This window comes from Thermobia domestica, chromosome 12, assembly GCF_964235325.1.
Source record: "Thermobia domestica chromosome 12, izTheDome1.hap1.1, whole genome shotgun sequence".
Taxonomy (NCBI): Eukaryota; Metazoa; Arthropoda; class Insecta; order Zygentoma; family Lepismatidae; genus Thermobia; species Thermobia domestica.
The window spans coordinates 200,803,703-200,815,079 of NC_137465.1; positions in this window are offsets into that span (position 1 = coordinate 200,803,703).

Sequence of the window (11,377 nt, forward strand, 5' to 3'; positions counted from 1 at the left end):
GATTTTAGTTTGTACACAATTAATGGCGCCGCCAGAACGAAAACAATGTGGGGGTTGTCTAAGTGGTAGCCTCCAACCATGTCAAATTCAATCACAAATTGTCGCATTCGTTTCTTCATCGTTTGTACAGAACTGTGCTGGCGAGATTTTAGTTTGTACACAATTAATGGCGCCGCCAGAACGAAAACAATGTGGGGGCTGTCTAAGTGGTAGCCTCCAACCATGTCCAATTCAATCACAAATTGTTGCATTCGTTTCTTCATCGTTTGTACAGAAATGTGCAGGCCAAATTTTCGTTTGTACACAATTAGGGGCGCCGCCAGAACGAAAACAAAGTGGGGACTGTCTAAATGGTAGCCCTTCACCATGTCCAATTCAAGCAAAAATTGTCGCAATCGTTTCTACATCGTTTGTACAGAAATGCGCAGGCGAAATTTTTGTTTGTACATAATTACGGGCGCCGCCAGAACGAAAACAATGTGGGGGCTAAGTGATACCGGTGGCTCAGTGGTAGAGCGTTCACCTCTGGTGCTTGGGGTCCCGGGTTCGATCCCAGCCCCCGCCAAGTGAACTTTGTGGTGGACAAACACCATGCTCGTGGGTTTTTCTCCCGTTTCCTCCCACTTTCTTCATTCCACCATTTTCATTCATCTCTCATTATCACCGTCTCCTTTAGACTCACCGGCATAACCGTTGGACGTAAAACTTAAAGATTTCATTTTATTTTTTTTATGTGTTTGGTTTCTGGAACATTTCTTTTAAGTGTCCAACAGTAATCAGCTAGCATTTTTGAACTCCACTGTCACTGGTATCTCTTTTCCATGGAGGAAATGTCCTGATGAAAATGTTCCCCCTACTCATCACTAACAGCACCAAGGTTTTCAGGAAAGAAATTCAGGTGGGAGTCTAGAAAGTGAACTTTAAGGGACATGTTGCAACCCATTTCATTGAATGATTCCCGGAAATCACTCACAATTTCACGGTAATTTGGGGCTTTCTTGTTTCCTAAAAAATTCTCTGTTAAACATTTAAATGGACACCAAGTTGCTTTCTCAACCAGAGTTAAGAGATCCGCAAATTTTTGGTCACGAATCAAACATCTTATTTGGGGGTCTACAAAAATCTTTAGCGTCACTAACCCGAGGAATTTTTTCCTTGAGGTAACAAGATCCTGCATTACTTTTGTCCATTGCCCTAACAAAGTTTTTTGAGCCCCAACTCTATGTGAAGAGGAGGTAGAATTATCTAATCAGGGCTCACCAGTGAGGAATAAACAGCATTCTTCTGTCCAGGAGTTAATACATGCTTTGGCCATTCCTTCTTGATGTAATGTTCCGCTTTGTTCCTGCTCTCCCATTCGCAGTGGAAACAACAATATTTCGTATAACCAAGCTGCAAACCCATTAACAAAGAAATGACTTGTAAATCACAGCAAACGGTCCACTTGTATTTCTCATACTGATTTTTTCTACACTATTTCGATGTTTTCATAGGTTTCCTTCATATTAGTTGCATAAGCCAAAGGCACTGAAGGAAATTTGTTGCCATTGTGCAAAATTACAGCCTTAAAACTAGTTTTCAAAGAGTCAATAAGCAATCTCCACTCTGTACTTATATGTGCATGTCCAAGTGTATCCATCACAGCACAGACATTATTACAATACACTAAGTTATTTTCTTGAGAATAATAGTTTTGAAACTCTGTATGAAGGTTTCGAAAAATACACACTTTAGTGTCACGATGGAGCAGATTCCAGCCTTAAGTTTAGAATCAAGAAGTTCTGTCTGTGTCTTGGAGAGTTTTAAATCCCGTACGAGGTCATTTAGTTCACCCGGAGTTATCAGATGGGGGATCGAATGTAGATGTGCTTCCTACATAAGTAGGATCATCTTCTTCATTTGGAACTTCAATAGTTGCCTCAAGTACGTAATCCTCATTTACCGTAAGATGAGAAGGAGGTACTGGTACAGGTAATTCTGCACTGTTTGGAACTGGCCTAATTGCTGATGGCAAATTAGGATACTGTACTGTGTGGTTAGATTTACTGCTTATTTCTTTTATCTGTGTCAAACAAAAGTAGCAGTCTGAAGAATGATCTTTTGGTTCCCTCCAGATCATCGGTACTGCGAAGTTCATGTTTCGTCCACCATCTGCCCACCCAGTCAGACGTTTCACGCAAGTACAACAAATGTAGTGAGGAACCCAGTTCTTATCCTGGTCTCCTACACAGCAACCAAAACATAACTGATAACACTTCCTCACAAGTGGAGTAAAACATCGACGTTGTGATTTAAATATCAGCTCCCCACATACATAACAGAAATTGTCCGGTTTATTTACACACTTCCTCGACATCTTGTATTCTGTAAGGTATCACACACACACACACACACACACAGGAATCTACACTCCATCGAATTCCCACAAAATCCCTCTAGAAATTCCCTCATACAAAAATGGTGACATGGTGTACACATCATTGAAAATGTTTTATTGGAAGTCCAATGAGGTATAAACCGTGGTATATTGTAATTTTCGTGGAAATTATATGTGTTGAAGACCGACCCGACCCCACCCGTGACACGAATTGACTGACCCGACCCGACAACCCGACCCAAGCTGACCCGATTGGCCCGACCAAAAGTGACCAGAGTGAACCGACCCGAGGTGACCTAACCCGACAACCGACCCGAGTGACCTGACCTTACAATCTAACCAGTTTGAGAGAGCTAGAACCTTACAAAACTGCCACCAGAAAAAAATGCTGACCAATTCTTATGCATAAACCATTGTTTCGGCTTTTTTTATTTGTAGTATAATTATCCTCCTCCTCCTCCTCAGTGTTCTGCCATTAATGACAGGCCGTTTTCCGTGAACTAGATAAGAAGCTTCCATTTTTGCGATTTCCCGCTAATATCTGCCTCGCAACCCAACATAAAGTACCACCCTCCTTATTACAATCTATCAATTGCAACCTTCTTACACACTCTCGCTCTCCTGATTATACTCCCTTTACTACATCTCTCAGAATGCAATCCCTTAGCAAGATCGAAACTTTTGATCCGTCCATTTTTTTCTCTTCCTTATATCGTCTAATATTGCTCTCGTCTCTTGCATTTTTCAACATTTCCTAATTCGTTTTCCTCTCTACCCTGCTAACCTTCTTTATTTTACTCCACATCCAAATTTACAAGGTTAAAATTTAGGCAATCAACTTCGAAAGTCAAAATAAAATTTGACTGAGTTCTGAAGACAAGTTCTGAAGACTAAAAGAATAAAAGTTCTGAAGAAAACATTATTTTCTAGTAAGGAATGTATATAGAACTTCTTTTAATATTTTTCGCTGTGTAACAAACAAAAGTTCATCACATTAACATTCCGATTTTTCTATTTAAAAACATCGTTGCTGTCTGATAGAATCATAAGGAACTAATTGCACTGAAATATCATTCTGTAGGGAAATACGTTTTATTTTTTTCTTGATTAATTTATCTAGAAGATATTTGCAACGTTATATAAAATTAGCAAGTATTTTATTGCGGAGAAAGTCAAATCACTACCGCAGCAATAATAATAATAATAATACTAATAATAATAATAATAATCTGAAGGTGACCAAGAAAGTTCTGTCTCTTTGTGGAAGTCTGTGTTCAATTGGCCCTCACACCGTGAGTTGAATGCGAATGGATATAAGGCGAAGGTCAGTTGTTGGACGAGACGAGACGAGACAGAATTTTCATGAAGGGGTACGAAATGAGACAGAGCTCTTTCAATAGAAACATATGCACTTTTCGAGACGAGACTACCTTCACGACACATTTCCGAGACGAGAATGCCCCAAACCTGGTCTCGTGAGCAACACTAGTAAGTATATAAAACATACTACTTGGTTGTGGCTATTCAGATACACCGTGAACGTGCGTAAGGACTGAGTGGACATGGGGCCTTCACAGAGCGTCATAAGGGCTTGTTTGCTGTACGAGTTCAAATTGTTGCTCCGCGGGGCGGAAGATATGACAGGCCTTTGGTGAGGGTGTCGTGACTACGCGGAGAGTGCAGTGGTTTGACGGTTTAAGGACGGTGACGAAACACTCGAAGACGCACCACGTGCCGGAAGACAAACATATGTGTTCTTCAGGCAGCAATTGAGGCAAAGACAGACATGTGAGGAACTGGTACTACATTTCAGTGTGAGTGGAGAAACCATTCGGCACCACCTCCATCAACTTGGGAAGCACTACAAGTTGGGTTGATGGGTCCTACATGATTTGACTTGGAGCCAGAAAGCAACGCGAGCAGACACCTGGGTTTCTTTGGTATCTCGTCTGAGGAAGGAGCAATTTCTGGACAGGGTGTTGACATGTGATGGGAAGTGGGTCCTGTACGAAGCTCCACGGCGCCGTGATTGTTGGTTAGCATCCCATGAACCGGTTCAAAAACAGCCCAAGCCAGCACTACACCAGAATAAGGTTCTCCTGTGCATTTTGTGGACTGCTCGAGGCATCGTCCATCAGGAACTGCTACCAGCTGGTCAGATCATCAATGCAACTGTGTACTGTCATTATGTACTGTCTGAATCCAGCAGTTCTGAATCGCAAAGGGGTCCTCCTGTTACAAGGCAACGCTAAGTCCCACGTGGCTAAAATGACCCTGTACACCATTCTACGCCTTGGATGGAAAACACTATTGGATCCGCCATACTCCACGGACATTGTACCGTCCGATTATCACCTGTTCCATTCCTTGGACAATCACCTTGGAGAACGCCAATTCAAATCGCTAGTAGAGGTTCAATATACACTTGATACCTTCTTCACTTCACGACCCACCAAGTTCGACTGCGATGGAATCCATTGCCTTCCAGAAGGTCGGCAGAAGGTCGTAGAGGCTGATGGAGAGGATTTTTTATATTCCAGGTACGTCTTAGGTTACATATCAATGTTCGAAGGTGTTGGTGAAAAGGCGGCGGAACTTTCTTGGGCACTCTTAAAGTTATAATAATAATAATAATAATAATAATAATAATAATAATAATAATAATAATAATAATAATAATAATAATAATAATAATAATAATAATAGTAATAATAATAATGTATCCTGCCCAAAGGCAGATGTTTGACCCGAAGGTCCATGGGTATTGATTCCAGCTCGTACCAAGTAAGTTTTCTGGTGGACAAACATCGTGTGCATGGGTTTTCTCGTTGTTCTCCCATTTCCTCCCACTTTCTTCATTCAACCACTTCAATTATTTCTCATCATCACTGTCTCTCTTAGCGTTGGTGCATAACGTGGGACGTTAACTAGATATTTCCTTTCAATTTCACTTAATGTGACATTTAACTTGACATAAAAACGCAGAAAGGAAAAAAGTCAGTAGTAATATTAATTACAATTACAATTACAATGCCAATTAGTTAATATAGGGTTAAATTAAAATTTTATTAGTATTTCACCTTCGATTAGTCACAATTATCATTCATTCACCAACTTCGAATTGAATTCTACAACAAAGCTCCTTATAGTATTCCGTATAGAAAATAAGTGAAGAATGTGACGACCCGACCCGAGTGACCCGACACGAGCTAACCCGACTGACCAGACCCGACCCGTTTGAGAGCACTATCAGAGGGGTACAATTTACAGTGCAATTTAGTTTGTATGGTTTAGCGTACTTTAAGACTACCATACTTTTTGAAAACAAAAAAAAAATAAAAAAAACGGGACATCTTACAAATTAGTAGTAAATATTGCATTTTGTATTAATTTTATCTTTCGAATTCTACTACAGTATCGCACTAGTTATACAACTTAAAATAATGTATTAATATAGTCCATACTTAATCAACAGTGCTAAAAATTATTATAGAAGCTAGAAGCTGTTGTACAATATAAACGCAATCAGTGAACATACAATATTTAGGCAAAAATTATATTTTCAATATTATTACACATACCACCTTTACATGCTCTACACGTCTATAAAGAAAAAAATCCAGATTTATGAAGTTGTTTCCAAATTTCAATAGACTGATTTATTTTTGTTAACCTAAAATGCGAACTAAAAGAAAGCAATTCGCATAATTGTTTTTCTGAAGCAGAAAAAAAAATGTGTTTTTCGGGGCTGGTCTGCAACGTCACAAGAATTTGTTGCCACCTCGGGGTATACATTCTTACCTTTAGTGATAAGAGTGCTACTTAGGAGGATTTAAACATTGCATGTTATATCCGGGGAAGCAGCGATTGGAATAATAATAAAGATTAGAATGAAATTGTTCCTATAATATTGTCGGAATTGAAAGCAAAAGGAATAAGTCGATTTTATTAACTTTTCAGAAATGTTGATATGTAATTAATAATAATAATAAAGAAAAAAACAGGACAAGAATTAAAATTTCTGCACACCGGGACAAATTTTAAGAAACCGGGGCGTATGGTAGCCTTACATACTTATTTACATGCGGAGTGTCAGTACGGAGCCATTACGTAGCAGAGTTGAAACAAAACCTCGTAAATAGGTTGCCAACTCAGGAAAACAAAATTACCGGCACACCCTCAAAATTCTCTGTACAAATGAGAAACTGAAGACTGTATTGATCGTTATTGAATTTACCAGCAATTGCCACTTGTTTAAAATTATCGAAACAGATGAATAATACTGGATATTTATCTTTATGTAACAATAGTTGATTCATAAAATGAAATTTACTCTATAAACTTACACTGCAAACAAAGGAAATTGTTTTAAAAAGTCATTTTCTACTCTCAATAAATGTAAAATTATTTTACAATAAAATATAAGTGTTATCAAATTTCTTATGTTAAATAAATAAAAAAAACTGCCATACATTTAAAAAAATATCGATAATGTATAATACAACGGAAATTTGTGTTTGTAAAGGCCCTGTTTAAAAATTTCGATGTTCAATGTTATATTCTGGATTGCAGATTGCAAAATACCGGTCAGAAGGGGGCTAATAAGAAGTTTGTACCGGTTACCGGCCTTATTAAAAATCACTGCAAATACCGGCCAGTTAGCAACTCTACTCGTAAATCAGAATGCTGAATGCACCAAAATACTTCACCATGCATTCTATAGTTTCTGCAAAATGAGCTTAATGAAGATGATCAAATAAAACAAAACAGTGTTATAATTTTCCCTTTAACAGTCTACTTTCTGAATTTGTTATATCTTCCACTTATCAATTTCCTGTACGAGATGAGAATAACGGTTTCTGCGCAAGATACAAAGAAAAAAAATAAATTTTTCTCATAAGGATTCAGCTCACGTAAGAAATAATGAATAAGTTTAATAATAATAAGTTTAATAACTCAGCAATAATGATTGTAAGTATAAATATAAATATAAAAAAACAAAAAAACATTTAATTCCATCATCGTTAGAATAAGATCAATATAGTGAATCACACCATAGTGTGAACATACCAAACCACACAATAGTGTGAACAAAGTCCTGTTAGAAAAATACTCCATAAATGTGACACTTCTTTTTAATGTTTCTACTATTTATACAGTCCCCCACATTGTTTTCGTTCTGGCGGCGCCCCTAATAGTGTACAAACGAAAATTTCGCCTGCACATTTCTGTGCAAATGATGTACAAGCGATTGATATAATTTGAGATTGGATTGGATATGGTGGGGGCTACCATTTAGACAGCCCCACTTTGTTTTCGTTCTGGCAACGCCATTAATTATGCACAAAAGAAAATTTGGCCTGCACATTTCTATAAAAACGATGTACAAACGATTGCGACAATTTGTGATTGAATTGGACATGGTCGGGGGCTACCACTTAGACAGCCCCCACTTTGTTTTCGTTCTGGCGGCGCCTTTAATTGCGTACAAACAAACATTTTGCCTGCACATTTCTGTACAAACAAAGTACAAACGATTGCGACAATTTGTGATTCAATTGGACATGTTGGTGGGAAACTACCACTTAGAGAGCCCCCAGTTTGTTTTCGTTCTGGCGGCGCCCCTAATTGTGTACAAACAAACATTTCGCCTGCACATTTCTGTACAAACGACGTACAAACGATTTCGACAATTTGTGATTGAATTGGACATGGTCGGGGCTACCACTTAGACACACCCCACTTTGTTGGAGGACACGTTGGTGGGAAGCTCCCACTTTTTTTCGTTCTGGCGACGCCCCTAATTGTGTACAAACGAAAATTTTGCCTGCACATTTCTGTACAAACGACGTACAAACGATTGCGAGAATTTGTGATTGAATTGGACATGTTGATGGGAAGCTACCACTTAGACAGCCCCCATTTTCGCGGTGGCTCAGTGGTAGAGCGTTCACCTCTGGTGCTTGGGGTCCCGGGTTCGATCCCAGCCCCCGCCATGTGAACTTTGTGGTGGACAAACACCGTGCTCGTTGGTTTTCTCGGGGTTCTCCCGTTTCCTCCCACTTTCTTCATTCCACCATTTCACTCATCTGTCATCATCACCGTCTCCTTTAGCCTAGCCGGCATAACCGTGGGACGTAAAACTCACAGATTTCATTTTCATTTCAGCCCCCACTTTGTTTCCGTTCTGGCGGCGCCATTAATTGTGTACAAAAAAACATTTCTCCTGCCCGTTTCTGTACAAACGAAGTACAAACGATTGCGACAATTTGTGGTTGAATTGGACATGGTGGAAAGGGCTACCACTTAGACAGCCCCCCACTTTGTTTTCGTTCTGGCGGCGTCCCTAACTGTGTACAAACAAACAATTCGCCTGCACACTTCTGCACAAACGACGTACAAACGATTGCAAAAATTTGTGCTTGAATTGGACATGGTGGAGGGCTACCACTTAGACAGCCCCCATTTTTTCTGTTCTGGCGGCGCCCCTAATTGTGTACAAACGAGAATTTCGCTTGCGCATTTCTGTACAAACAAAGTACAAATGATTGCGACAATTTGTGATTGAATTGGACATGTTGGTGGGGGACTACCAGTTAGACAGTCCCCCATTTTATTTTCGTTTTGGCGGCGCCCTTAATTATGTACAAAGAAAAATTTAGCCTGCACTTTTCTGTACAAACGAAGTACAAACGATTACGACAATTTGTGGTTCAATTGGACATGATGGAGGGCTACCAGTTAGACAGCCCCCACTGGGTTTTCGTTCTGGCGGCGCCCATAATTTTGTTCAAACAAACATTTCGCCAGCACATTTCTGTACAAACAATGCACAAATGAAAGCGACAACTTGTGATTGAATTGGACATGGTGGGGGGCTACCACTTAGACAGCCCCCATTTTTTTCTCTTCTGGCGGCGCCCCTAATTGTGTAAAAATGAAAATTTCGCCTGCACATTTCTGCACAAACGAAGTACAAACGATTGCGACAATTTGTGATTGAATAGGGCATGTTGGTGGGGTGCTACCACTTAGACAGCCCCCAATTTGTTTTCGTTCTGGCGGCGCCCCTAATAGTTTACAAACGAAAATTTGGCCTGCAAATTTCTGAACAAACGGTGTACAAACGATTGAAATAATTTGTGATTGAATTGGACATGATGGAGGCTACCATTAAAACAGCCCCCACATTGTTTTCGTTCTGGCAGCGCCCCTAATTGTGTGCAAAGAAAAATTTTGCCTACACATTTTTGCACAAACGATATAGAAACGATTGCGAAAATTTGTGCTTAAATTGGACATGGTGGGTGGCTCCCAGTTAGACAGCCCCCACTTTGTTTTCGTTCTGGCGGCGCCCCTAATTGTCTACAAACGAAAATTTTACCTGCACATTTCTGTACAAACGACGTACATAGGATTGCGACAATTTGGGATTGAATTAGGCATGGTAGGGAGCTTCCATGCAGACAGCCCTCCCACTTTGTTTTCGTTCTGGCGGCGCCCCTAATTGTGTACAAATAAACATTTCGCCTGCACATTTCTGTACAAACGAAGTACAAACAATTGCGAAAATTTGTGCTTGAATTGGACATGGTGGGGGCTACCACTTAGACAGCCCGCATTTTTTTCTGTTCTGGCGGCGCCCCTAATTGTGTACCAAGGAAAATTTCACCTGCACAATTCTGTACAAACGAAGTACAAACAATTGCGATAATTTGTGATTGAATAGGACATGTTGGTGGGGGGCTATCACTTAGACATCCCCCAATTTGTTTTCGTTCTGGCGGCGCCCCTAATAGTGTAGAAACGAAAATTTGGCCTGCATATTTCTGTACAAACAATGTACAAACGATTGCGTCAATTTGTGATTCAATTGGACATGGTGGGGGCTACCATTTAGGAGAACTCCCTCGAGAGGTATCACTCTACTTAGTTATTGCAAAAAGCAGAATTTAAAAATTCGCATTCGTCCAAAGTTATCGTGTGAAGTAACAGCCGTTCGTATGTACGTACTAATATCGATAAGTTCCACTACGCGATCCCAATTAATACTTCATATGCCCGCGCCACACACACACACACACACACACACACACTAGCATATGTACACACGAAAGGATAACGGGTAGTATCCACACGCTTACACCGGAAAGTAGAAACAAAAACACACACCCACAGAGAGAGAGAGAGAGAGAGTGAGAGAGTGAGAGAGAGAATATCTTGTTGTACCTTTATACTGAATGCACCATTACTCACAAAATCAGTTAAAAAAGAAAGAGGAAAAAAGTTGAAAATGAAACTTTCAAAGATTGGTACCACTGCTGCGTGTCACACATGAGATTGTTCCATAATGATTGATTCGTAATATGATGTATATGGGTTTCCTAATGGTAGTATAACAAAATGCCTTCAAATTGACCACTAAATAAAAAGTGAAATTTATTTCTCAAATTTTGTTAAATCGAAGTCGGTGGGCATTATGGGAACAGTCTACAATAACAATATATGCAAATAAATATTAATATACTTCACGTTTTCCAGTGGGTGCGAGAAAGCTTCGAATAGTACTTGTTGTCATAAGCATTAGCTGATGTAAATATATATATATATTGTACCAATGCATGCAAAACTCTCTTGCCCTCTGTTTGTTCTATTTTCAACACAGGAGTTAGTCTTCGTTCTTTAATAACACATTAATTTTCAAAAGACCACTGACATAGAAGGTTCTTTAATAACAATTATATTACGTATATTCATATTCTCCACTTACTGACATTTTCTCTCATTCACTTTTGCAAATGTAAGAAAAAAATCACTCATAATATCTCAAAAACACACACTCTTTCTAATGAACTCAACAAGTCTGATTTCGTACAGGTTTGCGCCAACGCAACGGAATAAAGGGGCATTGGTTTGCGATAATAGAGGCGAGTTTTCATGTGTTCTTTACCTCCGCGAGTTGCGAGCGATTGTGCTAAACAGCCAATGAAATCACGCATC